Here is a 22075-nt window from a genome sequence, read left to right as displayed (position 1 = left end):
CCCTTCTCTTTAGCCACCTATTTTCCCAATTTCTACACGTTTTCTCTCTAAAACCCTAGCGTGTAAAATTGGTAAACTAGGTCGAAATGGAGAGCAATTGAAGGAATGGGTAGCATCAGGAGAAGAAATAGAAGATTGGGTCGATGCACTTGAGAGTTTTCAGAGATTAGGTAAACCTAATTTCAATCTTTATGAAACCCTAATTTTATGTTTTTTTGGAAAAACTTGTGCATGTATAAATAGATGCTTTGGGACGTTGTAATGGATATGCCTGGGCTAGCCAGAGCACCAATTGAGACTTGGGTTAGCCAAGCTCAAGGGTTCAGTTCAATTCCATTTTTTTTGTTATCAAGTACATGTTTATGATGTTATGATGTTCTAATTCATTGTGTTAAGGTTTAGATGAAACCCTAGTTGATAAGAATCTCCTGTTTAATTCACTGTTGCTCCATGAACTTAGAAAGAAAAGCATGCTTTAACCCCTGAATACACATTGATTTACTCTCACCTAGTATGTCATGCATCCTAGGTAGTTAGGTTAGCACTTTGATGTATATTCAAGCTTGTAAACTGATTTTAGCTCAATTTGTGATTGCCCATGCTTTAAACAGATGGGTAATGCTAGGAATTGGCATTTGTAGTTAATCTCTGCTTGGTTGTGCCTTAATCAGACAGCCAATTCTTAGATTTGACAGACTATTAGCTTAAGGTTAATTCATTCCATGACATTTTGGTGATTTATCACACCTTCAAGGTAGTTGAGGCTGGAACCTCTATACTCCTTGATTGAAGAAGAGAACTAGGGTATTAAAACAGGGATTTCTATGAAACTAGGCTGTGGATTCAACAACCTAAACACCAACTTCTCAGTTCTTTACAATCTTGCATCTCAATTCACTATCTACACTGCCTTGCATGCTGTGCACTGAGCATTGAGCCACAGCATTGCCATTACTTCTAAATTCTTGTACCACTGCGGTTACACACTGTCTTTTTCATAGCTTAGAATAATTTCGCGTTTCTTTAACTTGCACACTCCAAGTCTCTGTGGTTCGACCCTGCTTGCCCTGTTCTATACACTAGACCCTGTGCACTTGCAGGTATAGTTTGTGACTCTTTTAGAGAGCCACCAAAAAGCAAAGAATCTATTCTATCACTCTATCGTACATTCATACAAGACAATTGAAGATTTTCATGACAATATTTTGAGTAGAGTGTTCGCAAGAGACAATGATGGAAGAGAAATTATGAATACTGCGAAAATCTCGCCGCTAGAGGAATGACAGAAACAGACTATTTCTTTTACCGCAGAAGAAGTCCCTGAAGGTGGAGAAGTACATGACAATCCATTAGTGGTAAAATTAGAAATTAATCCAAAACCTAAAGAAGATGAAGATGATGAAGCTGAAGATTCATGGGCAATTAATAGAATTCTGATCGATACTGGAAACTCTGTGAATATATTATTCTATCATACTTATAAAACCATGGGAGGGAGAGATGATGATCTTATACCATCAACATATAAGATATATGGTTTTAATGGTACTTCCAACAAGACTAAAGGGGAAGTTATTATGCGAATCCCATTGAAGGGGATATCTTCTGAAATCCTGTTCTGTGTCGTTGACATAGGATCACCCTACAATGCATTGATTGGACGGCCTTGGATACATGGGATTCTAGGTGTAGCTTCAACTTTCCACCAGTGCATCAAGTTCCCTCACCCCAGCAGTGTAGGAATCATAAAGGGAGATTGGGTTGAAGGAAAGAAATGTTACGAAACTGAGGTAGAATCCTGCGAAGAAAGAGCAACCAAGAAGGAAAGTTGGCGACACAAAATCAGAGAGACAGAAATAAGTGAGAAGTTGATGGTGGATGCCATCGAACAAAAAGAAGAAGAAATATTGTGAGGCTGATGCTAGTTCATAGTAAGAAATTGTGAACAGTTTACCATCAATGAAGCAATAGCAGAGAATAACGAAGAGGCAAAGAATGGTGAAAGTAATAAAAATAAGAAGTGTACGAATGATTGATTTGTTGCGACACTCTCGCAACAAATAAAATTCTCAAAAATACATTTTATTGAATGACAAAATTGAGATTGCGAAATGCAAATATAATATGATGATATACGAGAACTTCGCAGAGATAATAAATTCTACAAAAGACAATCAGAGAACAATGACAAAAGAGAAAGGGGCGAACCTTTATGGCGTACACCCTAGTTCGTGAATAAAATTTCGCAAGAGGCAAATGTAAGACCTAAAGTACGTCATATAAGGGGTTACCTGTTGTATGGCTCAGGGAAAGGATACACCACCACCAGAACCTGAGTCATGGAGATTTGGGGTCAATAAATCCCATCCGGGAGAGGCACCTTGGATTCTCAGCTTAAGCATATGACTTAGGTTGGGCGACTAAGGTAATAAGGACTCTCCCAAGGAGTGCAGAATATGACCAAGGCGCCGAGGTACACGGTTGAGTCAAGAGTGCCAGGGGCGTCTGGAGTGTACCTTGCCATTCTTGACAAGTCTTGGCTTATACTGCACTCGGCCCGAAGAATACCCCACTTGGGGTGCAGTCTCGTAACCATCAACCTTATAGGTAAAAGGGATAAAAGGCTGCGAAAACAACTGGTTGTTGTTAAGACCGGATGGGAGGAGCCAACCTTGTATGGTAGAGGTACGCCTCCTTGAAGAGGCAACCAGGGGGGAGATAAGGGCGGCACCCTCCATTAGGGAGCTAATAAGTGTCTTAAGACGCAAATGTCATGAGGATTTTTACTCACAAGGGTATTAAGGCTTGTCATATTTGTGCGACAATCCTGAAGAGGCAATAATACTAAAGAGAAAGATAAGACGAGATCAATGGGTTTTCGCATGAAAGTGCGAAGACGTCCTGCGATTTCGTCGCACGACGACAATGTCATGGGGATTTATTTTCGCAAGAATATTTAGGCCTGTCATATTGTCGCAACAATCCTGAAGAGGCAATAATACAAAAGAAAAAGTTAAGACAAGATCAATGGGTTTTTGCATGAAAATGCAAGGACGTCCTGCGATTTTGTCGCAATGACAAGAGGTGGCATAATAAGACCTTTAACTAGGAAGGCAAAATAAGACCACACAAGAATGAAATTTTGAAAAGAATCAAAATTCACTTCGCATATGATTGTGAAATTATACAAAAACAACTGCGAAGCTGAGGCACAAAATAAGAGAAAATCTGCAAAATTTCTCATTTGAATACAAATAACAGAGGCAATGAAATCAAAAATGTTATTTGTCTCCACATGATAAATTTACGTAGAAAGTTAAAAATTGATGATTATATTGATTAACTATATTGCAAGGAAGAATTGTTTTAATGAATGCAGGTAAAAATAAAAGAAACTTATATATTAAGGAATATGGGGAACCAAGAGAATTCACAAGTATACGAAAAGAAGGAATAAATGTACAAGTGTTACAGAAGATCAAAGAAAGAAACAAAGACTACTTCTTAGTTGATTCTTCATCATCTTCATCAGATTTGCTCTCTTCTTCATCCTCATCAGAACCTTTTCCTCCATCAGAATCTTCATCACCATCAGATTCTTCATCATCAGCTTCACTATCAGAGATGATTAGACTAGTGGTGTTCTTTGGGTTCTCCTCTGAGAGACAAGGATAATCAGAGTGAGGAATACTATGGTCATTGCAAACCATTTGAATAGTTTGATTGCGAAAATGCAGAGTGTCATTCTTAAAGTTCGCAACAGTGATCTTGAATTGATTCTTCAATCTAGAATATTTATCGTTGCGAGAAGAAAGACTCTTTGCGAGTTCCCCTTTCTTAGATTCAAGTTCTTCAATTCTGTGGCGATATCTACTCTCAGAACCTGCGAACAAAAGACAATCAATTAATAATTTAGTGAGAACTCAAAAGAGACAAAAGACTAGTAAACAAAAAAACAGTTGGTGACCTTCTTTGTCAGAAATCATATCTCTAATCAAGGCTGTATGCTCAACTTGGAGAGTAATATTTATGCCTAAATCCTTTCTGGCATCATCTAAGATTTTCGTATCCCAAGCGAACTCATCATCATTATTTATGAGAAGACGAGAACGAACTTGGTTTTCTCTCTCGCTAAGCACAGCATTTTGACGATTGGCTTCATCTCGTTCAAGTTGAACCTCAAGAAGGATCTCTTGGAATTTCGCCAAAGCCTTAACACCTTGATCAGAGATACGATCTTTATCATCTATAAGTTTGCTAATCTTGGTTCTTAATTTATTTATCTTCTCTTTAGAATTGAGATAAAAACGTTTAAATTGGTTGGCTAAACCTAAAATAGATATATGATCAATCTCTAAGAGGCGAAATTTGGATTTAAGTTCATTCAAAGACAGAGATGAAATTTTATCATTAGAGAAACTATTCAAAGATTTATTAAGATGTTCAAGAAGAGTGTCATTATCTAGGGCATCGAGAAATGAACGAAGAAGAGTGGCTTCATCAGAAAGACCATAAATGTCTGCAAAAAGGATTAATCAAATAAGATAATACAATAGGATGAATGAATGAAAGGAAAGGAGAAAAATTGCATACCATAGAGCTGATCATTAGTTTTTTGAAGAGTAGAAATTTTGTTCCTTTCCAATGAAGTGCCGGTTTCCAGTTGTTTGTTCTTCTCGCGAAGACCTTTAACTCCAGCTTCTAATCGTTCGTTCTTCTCACGAAGACCCTTAGCTTCAATTTCCAGTTCTCCATTCTTCGTACGAAATTGAAGATTCTTCTTTTCAAGAATTTCGCGTCTCCTCTCCAAATCTGAGGCAACAACGAAAGAAGCTTTTCCAGCCTGCGAAGAAAATACAAAAAATAATTAAAATAAAAAGAAATTTTGATTCACAATAATGAAGAAGTAAAAAGACGAAGGCATACCAAACTATTGAGAGAATTTAGGAAGCTAGGAGTCACTGATCTGGAGACCCCACGAAGAGAACTATCACCATCCAACAAGGGAGTATCGCAAATAGTTGCGAGAGCTTTGCATGTACTGGCGAGGCAATTATCTTCCATCCCTTGCCAAGAATCAGAGAAGATACCAGATAACTGTGCCATAGAGGATTTAGGTGGAAAATCTTTATTCACAGCAGAGTCGTCATCATCATCTTTGTTGTCTTCATCATCTTTAGAACCATCAGGGAAATGAACATCTGAAGGAGGAGGAGAATTCCCTCTCTTTCTTTTCTTTGAAGAGGATGCATATGATTTTCCTTTGCGAAGAATATCTTTACCCTTATCACCAGCCGTCGCAGCTTTGGTGGGTTCTTCTGCTTCAGCAATAACCTTCACACACAAATGAAAATAAGAAATAGAGGCAACAATATATTGTTTAAAATCATAAAAGAATATTTCTTACCTCATCTGTGTATGAGCGAAGAGCTAGCAAGGTATTGGCTTTCCCAGTCCTGCGGTAGCTATCTTTCAGTTTTTGGATCTGTAGAATGTCGCAAGAATCAGCGAACAAAAGAGTAAAGATAAATAAAGAAACATAAAATGGGCGAAATTGGAAGAAATATACCTCTTTCACTTTATCATGCCAAGAGAATACCCAGGGTCGATAAGCGGTGAGATTCGCAGGAATGACATTAGAACCAGCAATATAGGGTCCTTTCAGCATCAAAGGGAAGACGCACCATTTATCATCTTTGGATTGGAGAGGGGTTTTATTTATTCCAGAATGCCAATCAATGTCATGCATGAGCATTTTATCTTCAGCAATAACATCCTTCCTTTTCAAGCAAACACCCCAGCGAGTATTCTCCTTCTTCATAGATATTAGTTCATAATTTTCGAAGAAATTCGCTATTGTGTACTTCTCAGCAACTATCTCCAAGTCTGCGAATTTAGGATCCCTAAGCTCTTTAGGATAAAGAGATCCTTTACCAGCACCGCGATTAGCAAACTCCAATATCAGACGGATGCAATCCCCACTTAATTGGAAGATAGCTCGCGAAAAATTCGAATGAGCAAGAATTTTATAAAATAGAGGAATGTCAGGATTATAAAGAGGAATAGGGAGACCTGCGAGAATTTGACCCAGCGAGACTATGATTGTTTGATCATGAAAGTGATGATCAGAGAAAAGTTTAATGGAAAGAATTGATTTGGCACTTTCACCAGGAATGGTAAAAAGTGTGAAACCTCTCTCGACAAGATCTTTTTGAACTTCCTTCAAGGTTTTCTCATGCTTTTGACCGCTTAGAGGCATATTTGAATACAAAGTATGGGAATGAATGAAGAATTAAGAAGATTGAAGAAAGAAGATAGAAGAAAAATTACAATAGAGGAATTTACGGAGAAAATGATGAAGTTGCAGAGAAGATAAAAAGAGAGTAGAAAGAGAGAAAAGGAGAGTATATATAGAGGAATTTTTTTTTCGAGAAGATAAACACAATTAAGGCGAAAAGACGTGAACGGTTGAGAAGGCGGTTACAGAAGACGTGTCAAGAAAAAAATGGAAGAAAAGATACGTGTAATAAATGCAGGATACGAAGAGATGGATAACTGCCACATTTCTCATATCATTCTTTTCTTCGCAGAGACGACATGAGAAGAGGCAAGATGTAGGATCAGAATCTCGCAGCTGCAATACTTCAGTGAAATTATTAACAACATAACACAACAATGTCTCAAAGCAATTTCAGAAACGACATAATAAACGACATCGGCTAAATCATGAGAAAAATATGATGGACTTGAGAAAACTAGGAAGTGTGCGAGATTTATATTTGTAAGGTTGCGAGAATATCGCAAGCCATATCCAAAAATAAAGGACAGATTAGCTGTCATCCACTATGTAATTCCCTATAAATAGCCATTCAGTTGTAAAGAAAGAGAGAGGAGATCTTTTTAGAGAGAGGAATAAAAAAAAATTAGGATAGAGAAAATCAAGAGTGGTTGTTGTTATTAATCCCTTTATCTTTTCTTGTAAGATTGTTCAAAGATTCATCAATAAAATTAAGATTGTTAATCCAAAAATGAGTTGAATGTTAATGAAAAATGAGGGGTGTAGTGTAGGATTTCCTGCTACTACAAATCGAAACCTGAATCAACACCACCACCATCAATTATTCTTGATTGTATTCTGTTCTTTTGATCTCAGTCTCCTAAATCAAGTTCAACACTTCAATTTAATTACAACCGTTCTGTTATTCAACTAGTAGCAACCCAAATCACCCCTCAGTTCACCTAAAAACTCGAATCCACTTCCAGAAACCCTAGCTCTTTAATTCTTAGATTCATCTTCAAAACATCTTCACAACACAAAATTAGTAGCCACCCCTTCCTTCAACATCTATCAGAAACTCGTAAACAACATCAATTCTACTCGAACCCTAATTCACCTCCATAACTCCTAATTCTCATTCGGGGAAGAACACATGAACCCTAAATTTGGATTCAATCACTAGAACAACTCTGCAACTTCAATTAAACATCAACCCAAGCCTTCTTTATATGTTAACATCTCATTTAACTTATCAATTCTCAAATAATCTCAAACCCTAATTCAAATCTCACAGTAGCATCCCCTCTTTTTTCTCTCGGACTCAATTAACAACAACATCAGCACCAGCTATCAATTCCTAAAGTTTCCCCTAAGTTCTATTTGAATTCGACCTCAGAATCATCACACAAGATCGCCGGAGAAGATGAACAGAAGCAGAAGAAAAGAAGAAGAAAGAAGAAGAATAAAGAGAAAGAAGAAAGGAAAAACTGAATTCTCGAACGATTCAGCTGAAGATAAGGCCGACCAGATTTACTAAAAGCACCCGTCCAAACGATAAGGGAAGCCAGGCGTCTAAACTGTAAAACCATATCACCCTTCATACACATATGATGATTACTTCTTCGTTTGGTATCTGATTGACACGTTCGAGTAGTGCATTCCGCATAACTTTCCGAGACCTATCTAGTGGTACTAGTTTCGTATCTAAATCGTTGTTAGATTAATTCTTATTAATTAACGTTCGTGTTAAACTAATCGATTTATTAGTGGCTAATACGTCCCTTGACTGGTCTAATAGCGTTGACGAGCTTGAGGGTCTTTACATTCTCCCCACCTTATACATTTTCGTCCTCGAAAATCGAACCATCCTTCTGGTCTTCCAAAACTCCCCACCTTATAAAGTGATTCCATCTCTTATCTAAGCGCAAACAACATAACACAAACCTATATGGCTTTCTACAACTAAAATTTGTGGCTCTAGGTTCAACTATGTTGATTTAAATTCTATCAAATAGGGAAGTCTAAGTTTTTACACTAATCTTTATAATGGAAAACTATATAAATTTTAGTCTCTAAGTTACTTACGCTAATTTTTATTTTATAAAATATCTGACTCTAACTTCAAGGAAGAATCCTACGAATCTTTCTAAGTGAAATTGTATTTGTCGGTTTCCTAAAGAGTTATACCAAACTTCTATGATCGGTCATCTCTGAATGCAGTTGCCCTGTCAAGGTTGGCCAAGCCCAACAATGCCTTCCTACGAACAGAGAAAACACAACCTTCACTATTTCCCAGTGCTGGATTAACTAAGTGCAAACTTATTACGACTAACTGAGTATTAAAAGATTAATTAGTCTCCAAACTTTTATTGTAATTGGTGTAAGTCTTATAAATTTACTTTCGTAAAATATATAAATAGTTTACGTCATTTAAAACAATTTAGTCATCTGAATTTATTTATTTTATCAATATATGTAATCCAAATTCGATTTCAACCAAATTTATAATATCTATCATTTTAATTTTACTGTTATACAATATATAAGTTTTTCAAATATATCTATTTTTAGATTTTCCATTAGCATAATTATTGAAAAGTTATTATCAGTTGTGTTACTATTCTTATTATTATTATTATTATTATTATTATTATTATTATTATTATCGTTATTGGTTTATTGATACTAGGTCTTAATCTTTAAATATGATTCTACATTCACGTAAAGATTATTATAGTTGACTTTATTTATTCCTATTGAATCCGTATACTATAACTTATAAAATAATGACACTAACGTTGGTAATTTAGTATGATTTAATTTGAGTCTGCATAAAATTTTAATGTATCTCGGTAGTCTTTAGATTTTTCTATTAATATAAAGTATCTTATTAATATTCTAATTTATTTTTCTTTCAAATCTTTTTGTACTAAGTATCTAAATACTATTATTATTACTTCACGTGTATTTCTTTAATTTTTAATTTACTGAATCAGTTATTGAACTAAAGATAATTTAGGTATAAAGTTACCAAGAAATATAGTTCTTCTATTTTTACACGGTATCTCCTCACGTCCTTAAGTCTAACCTAATAAGTGTTACATTAATTATCCGGTTTGATTGTACTAGAATGTATTTCTAATTTTATTATTTAATTTACAAAATCTGACCGTAAATACTTACTAATAATTTTGCGTAGCTGCTTGATTTCTAATTATTTATTTTATCCTTATATATTACTAGTAAGGTTTTGATTACATAAAATCAATACAGTACTATTTGATAATTGTTAATATTGCTTTTATTATGATTATTAGTGATATTATTATCATTTATTATTAATGATATTAGTGGTCAAACTAATATCTTAATTACTCTTAAATTTTTTATTGAATACGCAAAAATCTTGTTGTATATATATTAACTAGTGTTACATCTTAACTTCATTTCTATTTTAAATAGATTAATGGTTCCAGTTATTAGAGTAGATACTTAATGTATTTGTTTTATTCTAGAAGTTCGTTAAATCTTTTATATGACTAAAGATTATTTAATATAAGGCTACTAACAAGATTAATCATTTTATCCGACATAATATCATCACATTATTAAATCTATCTCTAATAATCTTACCGTAACTATCTGGTTTAGATACAAAACATCTAATTCTAATTTCCTATTAATTAAGTTTACAAAATTTAACCGTAGATAAGTACTACTAATCTTCCATAGCTATTTATCTTAATCATTATTTTATCGCTATATATTTGTTAATGAGATCTTAATTTAAGTTATGCTCGATATAACACTAATTTAATTTCTAACAGTTTAAGTTTTTCATACTAATTTTCCATTTCAAAAGATGATTGAATTTATTTACGAAGAAGGATCCTATTAATATACCAATTTATTTTCTTTAAATTCTAATATTACACTAAGCATCTGAATACTATTATTACTACTTCATGTATGTTTGTTTCATTTTAAAAGGTTTACTGGATCATTTGTTAGCCTAAAGATAATTGCGGTACAAGATTTCTAACAAATTGAGTCTTTTTATTTTACACATTATATCCTTATCTTCTTACATCTAACGCCTAACGTATGAGATTAACTATCTAGTTTAGACGCAAAATGTATATCTCTAATGTGTAATTAGTTTAATTTACAAAACTTAATCGTAAATAAGGGTTATCAACTTTCCATAATTATCTAACCATAATTATTATTTTTGTCGTTATATAGCTTTGACGAAATATTAGTTAAGTTATGTTCAACATGATACTAATTGATAAATGTTAACACTACTTTATTAAAATTATTATTATTACTATCATTCCCATTTATAATTACTATTATAATTTTTTTATTATTAACATTGATGGTCAAACTATTATTCTAACTACTCTTACAAAAAATATTATGTCCCAAAAATATTATTAACATTTATGTGATTATAAATTGTTGACTGCACGTATAAGTCAGGATGTTCAATAAGTTTTCTATGTGACTTTCAAGATTTATCAATTGTGTTAATCTCACTATTTTCTAGTATTGGATTATGTACGTGTTCATACTTTTTTTTTAGATTGATTAATTTCTAACCTTTATTAGCTAAAGTTACTGATGTACCCTACAATTTTTACTTCATTACATACACAAACAAAAATCAAACAAACAAATAATCAAATAAGTCTTTTAATTATTAAAAACTTTTAGTGATTAAGATTTATCTCACAACCCAACCCAGTTCTAAACCATTCTAGTTCACTCACTGGCACTGGCTATTCCTATCTTTTCCCATGTAAGATCTAATAGTGAGTTCTGATACCAACACTGTGGCGCCCCCAAAGCTAGCAGCTGACTAATCCAGGAGATTAACTAAATAAAGAGGTACTACGAATCTAAATCAAACACTTAAACGTTCAATTAAGAAATATGCTACAAAATTAGCCCCGCTCAGAAATATATATGCAAGAACTTCTCTCAAATGATACATATACAATAGTCATTTGGTTTACAAATATAATATGCAACATAATAAACGTAGCCGAAGTTAACTAACTAACGAACACAACTCCTCGAAGCTTTCGCTGCGCAACTCTGATCTGTCTCTGAAACTGAAAGTGGGAATGGGTGAGCACATCATCCGTAAAAGGGGTGTCCCGTAGGAATAACATTTAACTTTCATGCAATCATTGGAAATGATTTGAAAACAATTCATGTTATCCCTAAACACTAAACACAACCAATTCACAGAGGTAAACAATCATGTATATGGAACTAACTCCTTCTAAACAATGTAATAATATGGTGACTCGTCCCGCACCTAGATAATAATATGGTGACTCGTCCCGCACCAGTAAATGAAAGAGCCGTATCTTATATACCACATATGGAAATTCTTATTTCCAAACAATCAAATGGAAATTCTTAATTCCCAAACAATTCATAAAGACGAACAATTCATTACGATTCCTTTCAAAGCAATGGAAAGATTAAAAGAAATAACATACCTTTCGTAAATCAAAGTTAAACAATGCAGAGAAAGCACAATCAGACAATGCATGAATTTCATAAACATAAACTTTGGTAAAAGAAAACAACAATAATCACAAAAGAGTTAAATATAGATTCCCACCTCTTTTGATGACAAGCCATGCCTACCTCGAGATCCACAATCCACTGGTTCATCCTTTGAATCGATAGTTGTTAATAAGGACTAACTGTTAATCACACAGAAGTCTACGAATCTAGCCAAAATGGCTCACACAAGAATCATATAAATTTATCTAATGATTCTAAGTCCACTTATGGTTCTATATCTCTTATTATCTATTTTTAGCATATCTAAGAGTTACTAATTCAATTAGATTGGTTATGTAGTCCACTAGCTAAGTCTTATGAACATCTACAACTCTGTACAAGAAGCCAAAGACTAAATCAGACCATAAAGGTCTAATATATCAAAATAGGAAAACTAAACCTAAGCCTAAGTCCATCAAACCAGCCCAATAATCTAAGGTTCAGTCCACCAGAGTCAACTAATGGTCAAACTTAACGGTCACAGGTCAAAATGACGGTCAACGTCTAAGTCCAGGTCAAATTCGAAGTCAACGGTCTACTGGTTTGGTCACTGGGTCAACCCAATTCAACTCAGGTTAACAGTGTCAACTCGACTCAGTCAGATTGACTGAATCAGACACAGGGTTAAGTCAGCTAAACTGACAGGGCTGACTAACAAGCCTAGTTCCATTACAGCTACAACCTCTACCAACCTGATTCCTTAAGATGTTACATCAAATACAATTCATTCATTCAAAACAAACTTCAGAATTCAATTACAGTTACAAAACTTCGCTTACCTGCAATTGCAGTGATAAGCCTTCATAGAGACTGCCCTTAAGCCATACTATTACATCCAAGAACACATCTCTAACTAACAAAACCATCACCAGACTTCATCTGAGAATCCCATACAATACTACCACTAACCTTAGCTACAACTTACCTTCCTGTAACTCAATCTGAACTTCAACATCAACATTATCATCCACTAGATTCAGTTTACATCCCTAAACTCACATTAGCTATATCTGCAACTCAACATATGCCCACCAATTAACCAACCACATCTTGTACCAGTAACCCAACTCCATATTCATCGTCTCCAGCTCTTCACTTCCTCCATAATTAGTTCCCTGCAATAACATTCTTTCTCCAGTTCCATTAACTAAACAATATCTCAATTTTAATCCCATTTACAATCATATTTTACACCACCAGACCTCACCCCCAACACGACTCAGTTACAACCATCTTCAATCCATACACAAACGTTACCTCTATCTCTATCTACCACTGGTTCAACTCTTCCCTGCAACTTAGCAATCCTTCTACTAATTCAATACAAGACAATTCCCTGTAATTTAAAACAACAATCAACTCCAGTCCATCTCCATTTTATTTCACTTACTGAAACCAACACTCTACTCAATTCAACACTGTAATTATCATAACTCAACAACTACAACTCATCCAATTCATAAATCAGATAATACTCATTCATCTAATTGATGTAATCTAATTAATTACTCAATGAACCCTAAAACAGAATCAAATATAAGAAACCTTAAATTAGATTACCTTTTCTCTTGTGTTGAATTGAAACCTGAATCAACACCACCACCATCTTCTCTTCTTTTGATCTCAGTCTCCTAAATCAAGTTCAACACTTCAGTTTAATTACAACCCTTCTGTTATTCAACTAGTAGCAACCCAAATCACCTCTCAGTTCACCTAAAAATTCGAATCCACTTCCAGAAACCCTAGCTCTTTGATTCATAGATTCATCTTCAAAACATCTTCACAACACCAAATTAGTAGCCACCCCTTCCTTCAACATCTATCAGTAACTCGTAAACAACATCAATTCTACTCGAACCCTAATTCACCTCCATAACTCCTAATTCTCATTCGGGGAAGAACACATGAACCCTAAATTTGGATTCAATCACTAGAACAACTCTGCAACTTCAATTAAACATCAACCCAAGCTTTCTTTATCTGTTAACGTCTCATTTAACTTATCAATTCTCAAATAATCTCAAACCCTAATTCAAATCTCACAGTAGCATCCCCTCTTTTTTTTATCGAACTCAATTAACAACAACATCAGCACCAACTATCAATTCCTAAAGTTTCCCCTAAGTTCTCTTTGAATTCGACCTCAGAATCATCACACAAGATCGCCGGAGAAGATGAACAGAAGCAGAAGAAAAGAAGAAGAAAGAGAGAAGAGAAAGAAGAAAGGAGAAACTGAATTCTCAAACGATTCAGCTGAAGATATAGCCGACCAGATTTACTAAGGGCACCCGTCAAAATGATAAGGGCAGCCAGGCGGCTAAACTGTAAAACCATATCACCCTTCATACGCATCTGATGATTACTTCTTCGTTTGTTATCTGATTGACACGTTCGAGTAGTGCATTCCGCGTAATTTTTCGAGACCTATCTAGTGGTACTAATTTCGTATCTAGATCGTTATTAGATTAATTCTTATTAATTAACGTTCGTGTTAAACTAATCGAGTTATTAGTGGCTAATTCGTCCCTTGACTGGTCTAATAGCGTTGACGAGCTTGAGGGTATTTACATATTAGGAAAAAGCGGTCTCTTTTAGCAACCTTTTTTTTGTGTCCAAAAATGCTTTCCCACCTGTTCCGAGTTTTTTTCAAGCTTTTTTCCTCAAAACCCTAAACAAAAAATGTTCTTCCCTTTCTCCGGCTAATTTTTCGCGGTTCACTAGCCCTAAAAGACTCATTTAGTTCTTTGGTTGCTGGATCGATGTGATAAACAACTAAATTTATGGGATTCTTTTTAAGATCGAGATGTTGTTGTGTTCGTCATATTTAAAGGTGTATATTGAATTATTCATAACGTCCGTTACCTGTTGTTGCTGCTGATTTCTTCTCCTTGCTAGTCTGAATCACCTTCCATGAGAAACATGATAATTTCAATTTTATAATTTTGCTAGGTAAAGCTTTTATTTCCTATAAGCTATTTATTTTGTATGTTTGTTCTTTGATCTCGCATAACCACCAATCCACCCTTCTCCTTTTTCACCCACTTCAATACAAACAACAAGTATTCTCCCTCTTACCCTTTTTCAAACCTTAGCTTGATTACCATAAACCAATTGCAGATCTCGACCAAAGTTTAATTCAAAATTTTACCATTAACTATTCTCCATTTCATCCACTTGGTCTGTTTGTCAGCCAATTTCAAATTAAATCTTGTAATTTAATCCAAATTCAATTTCGGAAGCATCTGTTAACCTTTTTAGATAGTGAGGTTGTGCAGCTAACTCAAACCATTAAATTTCCATATACCTGGTTAGCGGAAGGCCGTTTAATACTTCTACTTCTTACCACCAAAACGTTCTTTTTTCATGTATCTCAGCTTTTGGTGTTAGAGCATTGCTCGCTCAAACTCACGAGTGTTACTATCTCAAGCTTGTTATTAAATTTAGTTGATCAAAACTATATCTTGAGTTCTAGCCTACATTTATTCAAGTCTCGGATTAGGATAGAAGTGTGTAGTTGAGTACCAGACATCATTGTATTACACCATTTGAAGGAGAAGATCAACTGAAGCTTTTGGAGAACTTCATCAACAACGGGTAAGGGAAGACTGAACCACCTATTACTCAAATTTTCACCTTTCTATCTATGAGACTATGTCGCATGACTAAAGTAGATTTTACATGCACAACAAAAATTTCGAGTCAAGTTTATCTTGATTAATTGTTCTCGAAATATGTTGACTAAGCTTGAAAAAGCGGGGGTATAACAACCAAACCCAATAATTCGTTCGGCGATCTGTATGGACTAACTCTAATATAATTCCGAGAGAACCAACTGAAAAAGCGAGCTCAATCAAGAAATATTCCAAAGAGTTATATCTCAATTTCTCAATACAATGAACAATCGAATAAATAGAAATCTGTGAGCTCGATTGATATGAGAAATAACTTGGACGGTACCAAAGACCAATGCCCAAGTGCCAATCAATTACTATCCAACAATCAAGGTCGGATTTACCAATTGATTGATCTACGCACAACCTGTGATATTTCAATTATATAAACAAATATAATACGGAAAAGAAATAACGCAGACACCGGAAGTTTTGTTAATGAGGAAACTGCAAATGCAGAAAAACCCCGGAACCTAGTCCAGATTTGAACACCACACTGTATTAAGTCGCTACAGACACTATCCTACTATAAGTTAACTTCGGACTGGAATGTAGTTGATCCCTAACCAAGTCCCACACCGATTAAGGTACAGTCGCGCTCTCTACGCCTCTTGAACCACGCCGGATTCTGCGCACTTGATTCCCTTAGATGATCTCACCCACAACTAAGAGTTGCTACGACCCAAAGTAGAAGACTTATAAACAAATCTGTCTCCCACAGATAAGTCTATTCTGGTAGATAAATCTGTCTCCCACAGAAATACCTATGAAGTTTTTGTTACGTCTTTTGATAAATCAAGGTGAACAGGAACTGATTGATAATCCGGTCTTATACTCCCGAAGTGCATCCTAGAAATATCAATCACCTCACAATAACTTAACTATATGGCAATAGAAGAAGTTATTGTGGAATCACAAAGAATGAGACTAATAGATTTTTGATTACTTTTTATATCTTACCTATTAGAGATAAATCTCGAGTTAATCTTAGAGAAGATAGTACTCGATACGATAGAACAAGTAAGACCAGATCACACAACTACAGAGAAAATAGTTGGGTCTGGCTTCACGAATCCCAAATGAAGTGTTCAAGTCGTTAACCTATAATGGTTTTGGAAAAACCTAGGTTAAAAGAGAATTGACTCTAGTCGCAACTAGGATACACGAAAGTGTCAGGATTAGGTTTTCCAGTTTCTAGAGTTCTTCCTTATATAGTTTTTCCAAAGTTAAGATAGCTTAGTAACAAAGCATTCAATATTTACCGTCTGATGAAAACCTGATCTAAGATTCAAGCTAAGTCTGCTTAAAACCAAAGAAATATATCTCCACCGTTATATGGTCTTAGCTTGTTACATAAAAATGAAATATACTTTCATTTAGATATGGGTAACCGTACCTAAACGTGTATATTGAGTTGTCTCAATAATAGTTAACTGAAGTTAGCCATATGAACACTTTTGTCTTAACCACATTCATCTAACACTTCTAGATCAACTATGATGATCAATTGATCATGAAAGATAATCAAATGAATCTAATTGTATTTCAAATAGAGTTGTTCAATTGTTCACTATTCACAAAAATATATATGAACCAATTGAATCAAAATCAGATCGATTCATAAGAATCAATTCATGAACATTAATCCACGGTTTGCAAAGATTGAAATTCTTAATTCATAAATGTATTTGTTCATGAGTATAAAAACATACTTAACCGATTTTAGAACTTTAACCACTAAGTTTGCAAACAGGTACACAAACTATAGATTCCGGACTTTGGTCTTGTCCAGCAGTTTGCAAACGGAGTATGCAAACTGCTGTCCCGGACCTTAACTCAGGTAGAACCATTTGCATACTGGTATGCAAACTTGGTTCCCGGACTTTAACAGTTAAGACCGTTCGCATACTGGTATGCAAACAAGGTTTCCGGACCTGAATCATACCACAACAGTTTGCATACTTGTATGCATACTGTGTTATATCCAGACAAAGGTTAATTGTTCTAAACTGCAATTTCAATCATCGAAACATCCTTAGAAGATGACAATAGCTGTCTCACACAAACTATTAGCTTATAAATAATTTTCAAGTAATCGAATGATCAACATGAAACTTTTCGAGTCTACATCAAATGATTGTCTCACACAAATCATGTAAGATGTTTCAAGGCAATTTTCACATGATCATATTTTGACTTATTATTTAGTTTCCAACAAATAAATTGTTTCCAACTGAACTCGTCAAGAATATGATGAACGTAGCTAAAACAAAAAGCTTCCAACACATATTTCGAGATAAACTCATCTTGAAATATCAAATGTGTATAATATAAAAGTATATATAGCTATACGACTTAGTCTCATTAGGAGATAGTATTGAATAGACTTCTGAGTGATAGATAAGTTTTAGTCTCCACATACCTTTTGTCGATGAAGTTTTTCCAAGCTCTCCTCAGTAGATCTTCGTCTTCAATCGATGAACGCTGTGAAGTCTAAAGCTCAACTACACATTCTATCCTAATCCGAGACATAACTATAAGTAGACTAGAAATCAAGACTTATAGTTTTGATCAACTAAACTTGACAAACAAGCCAAGTTTAACATGTGCAACAAGTTTTTAGTTATTGGGAATCGATCCTATGAACATGTGCAACAAATACAAGTTAGATACCATATATATGTGGGAACCGATCCTAGTACCTAGTCAACCAAGTTTTCGTAACTAGCGTGACTAATTCTAGTACCCACATGGAGGTAGAACCGAAACTTGTTTTGGTAGAACCGTGAAACCCATGATTTGTGATTTGATAGGATAATCAATCACATAGTTCTTGGAAGTCAGATGAACCAATTCTAAACTTGTTTGGAAGTGTGGCAAATCGGTTCCAAGATTGTAAATATAAAAAAGGATTTACAAAGTAAAGATGTCGACATACTTTGAACATGTGCAGTAACTCTTATCATTTATTGTTCAAAGATGTTCCTTAATAGCTAAAGGAGAATCCCGGATCGAAATAAATTGAGTATCTTTTAATTAAGGTTTTTAGTTTTATATGCTTTTAATTTCCAACAATTAAAATGCATATCTTTAGAAAATAAAAATAAGTAATGTGCATTTACTAGTTGGAGATTTTCTATTGAGATTTCGGTCATTAATTGGACAGAGCATTTCCAGGAATTATGAAAACCGATTTGGTGTTGATTGCATATCTTTGAAAATATTCGGTTTTGGAAATTCCTTGGTGTCCAAACTTCCTTGGTCTACAAATATTGAATTTTGCATTTCAAGCAAACTAATTCTCAGAGACAGCAAAACTACCTAGTTGTGTTGTTACTGGTGGATCCGCCTATTCGGAGAGGAAAGTAACCTAATTAGGCGAAATCTCTTACGGCCGCTCGGTTTAAAGACTTCTTTGGGATTGAGAATCTCTATTAGTACCGTTGGTGAGAAACTAGATAATTGCAGTCTATTATTAGTTTTCGATTGATTTGATTGACTAACGGTTGTTGAACTTTGATTGCACCTAGTTTGTTTATGCTTGAGAATCTTCTCTTCTGATATAAGATTCACTCAAACTAGATCGAAGTTTCGACGAGGATCTTTAGACTGTTTGTAGATCTAAAGACTTCTTGTGATAATCCATTATTAGACTCCGTTCTGTGTGTGATTGATCACAAGAGATTCAAGTTGATTGTCTGCAGGTGTTTATTGAAGATCTAAGAATATTTGAAGACGAAGAAGATTTCTGATTTGGTTTCATAATCTTTGGTGTGCAAAATACTTGTTTCGGCTGGAAAAGGATCCAACTATAATCGGTTTATCTTTGTGATAGATTTGATTGATTAGTTTAGTAGATCGGCATCAATACGTTTCTTTGTGATTCAAAGTATTGACAATTACTTTGGTAATTGTTATTGGATAGATCTAAGGACCTGACAAAGGAGTTTATTGGGATAAACGAAAGAGCCTTTTGTTAAACTCATATCACTTGGTTGAAAAGAGTTATTACCGAACAGATTTGTTGTTCATTTACTGTTTGGAATATGAACCAAAGGAATTTTTCCAAGCGCGTGACTTATTACAAGTTGGAGGCGCGGGGATACATACAGAACTAGGTGAACTATAGGTTTAGTTGTTTGGTATCAACTATATGAAGTTGGTTTAGATTTTTTATAACGGCTTAATCTTGAGAGTATTCAGTTCTGGACAAGGTCCCGGGGTTTTTCTGCATTTGCGGTTTCCTCGTTAACAAAATCTTGCTGTGTCTTTTACTTTTCTATTTCCGCAATTATAATTGTTTTATTATAATTAGAAGTAAAATACACAAACGTTAATTCCTATTTACTTGATAGCAATCCTATTGTGTTTGGTTAAGTCCGAACATTTTATCAAGTAACATACTTCGTTGTTGGATTGTCTCGATCTTGTATCCATAGTCAATCACACAAGTTATATTGTTGTCGTATTGTCTCAATCTCGTATCCATAGACGATCACACGAAGTGTGAACCGATTAGTTGTATTATCTCGGCTCAGTCCATAGACAATCACTTTCGGAGAAAGGACTTATAGGTGGAAAAGTTGTAGATTGAGGTATATTTGGGTACTCTCGTCTTTTCACTATCTACTTTATCTCCTATTTGAGACAAAAATTGGTATTGCTATATAGACTTCAATTATACGCATTTGGTATTTCGAGCCGAGTTTATCTCGCTTATCTATTTTTCGAAATGTGTGTTTGTAAGCTTTCGCTTTAACCAAGTTCATCTTTTACTCTTGACGAAAGTCAAAAGATGATCATGTGAAAATCGCCTTGTAACATCTTACATGATTTGTGTGAGACAGTCATTTGATGTAAACTCGAAATGTTTCGTATTGATCATTCGATCACTTGAAAATTGCTTTGAAGCTAATAGTTTGTGTGAGACATCTATTGTCGTCTTCCAAGAATGTTTCAATGATTTAAACGAGGGTTTAGAACATGTAACCATGATTGGATATAAACATAGTGTGTATTCACATTTGTGTGAAGTACAAAACCGGGAACCATAGTATGTGTACCCATACGCGTACTGGTTGGTTGTTGGAAGTCCGAAAACTAAGTATGCGTACCCGTACGCGTACTGGCGGAAGCTCAAGTTCCGTGAATTTCTGTTGGAGTTTGGAAGAGTTAATTGGTATGCGTACCCGTATGTGTACTGGCATAACCAAACTCAGTCTGGCTACTTAGGTATGCGTACCCGTTTGCATACTTAAGTAGGTTATGTTCTAAAATCGGTTTGTTCATGAACTAGTACATTTATATATTAAGGAATGCAATCTTTTGCAAACCGTGGCTATAATGTTCATGAAATGATTCGAGTGAATCAAAATCAATTTTGCTTCAATCTTGTATACTTCTATGAGAATATAAACAATTGAACAACTCTCTAACTAGTTTCATTTGAGTCATTTGAACTAGTTATGATAAAGATGAATAAGGTTGATATGAAAGTGCTCATATGGCTAACCATTGGTTAACTATTGTTGAACCAAAAAAGTATACACGTTTAGGTATGGTTACCTTTATCTAAATGACGGTACATTTCATTTGTGTATAACAAGCTAAGTTCGATCTAACGGTTGAAATATATTAGCTTGTATCTAATCAGGTTTTCATCTAATGGTGAATATTGAATGCTTTGTTACCAAGGTAACATTGATTGCAAACCCTGATTTGGAGACTATATAAAGGAGAACTCTAGCAACTGGGAAACGTAATCCCCACACCTCTTGTGTGATACTAGTTGCGACAAGAGTCGATTCTCCTTTAACCTTAGGTTTTTCACGAAACCCTGTAGGTTAACGACTTATAGACTTCATTGGGATTGTGAAGCCAGACCCAACTATTTTCTCTGTAGTTGCATGTTCTGATCTTGCTGTTTTATATCGTGATTGGGTATTATCTTCTTTAAGATTTGCTCAAGATTTATTCTCTGATAGGCAAGATTGAAAAGTAATCACAATCATCTTCGTCTCATCGTTTGTGATTCCACAATATCTTGTTTCATTAATCGATTAAGATTATTGTGAGGTGATTGATAATACTAGGATGTTCTTCGGGAATATAAGTCCGGTTTATCAATTGGTTCTTGTTCACCTTGATTTATCAAAAGACAGAACAAAACTCATAGGTATATCTATGGGAGACAGATTTATCTATACAATAGACTTTTCTATGTGATACAGGTTTGTCTATAAAGTTTTCGACTTTGTGTCGTAGCAACTCTTAGTTGTGGGTGAGATCAGCTAAGGGAATCAAGTGTGTAGAGTCCTGCTGGGATTCAGAGACGTAAGGAGCGCAAATGTACCTTGATCAGTGTGAGATTGGTTAGGTCTCAACTACATTCCAGTCCGAAGTTAACTTGGAGTAGTCTAATGTCTATAGCGGCTTAATACAGTGTGGTGTTCAAATATGTACTAGGTCCCGGGGTTTTTCTGCATTTGCGGTTTCCTCGTTAACAAAACTTCTGGTGTCTGTGTTATTTCTTTTCCGCATT

General features: G+C 34.8%; 1 long non-coding RNA gene across 1 annotated transcript; it reads right to left on the bottom strand.

Annotated features, from left to right (window-relative positions):
- Positions 1 to 11216: 11216 nt before the first annotated feature.
- On the bottom strand, positions 11217 to 14074 carry LOC113314248. The gene is made up of 2 exons (XR_003342332.1): positions 12643 to 14074; positions 11217 to 11397 (listed from the first exon to the last, which is right to left on the bottom strand). It is a non-coding gene; the product is annotated as an uncharacterized LOC113314248 (long non-coding RNA).
- Positions 14075 to 22075: the final 8001 nt, after the last annotated feature.

The sequence above is a fragment of the Papaver somniferum genome, chromosome 9 (assembly GCF_003573695.1).
Source record: "Papaver somniferum cultivar HN1 chromosome 9, ASM357369v1, whole genome shotgun sequence".
In the NCBI taxonomy this organism is placed as follows: Eukaryota; Viridiplantae; Streptophyta; class Magnoliopsida; order Ranunculales; family Papaveraceae; genus Papaver; species Papaver somniferum.
The sequence above is the reverse complement of the archived record's forward strand: the minus strand, read 5'-3'. Positions and strand labels throughout refer to the sequence as shown.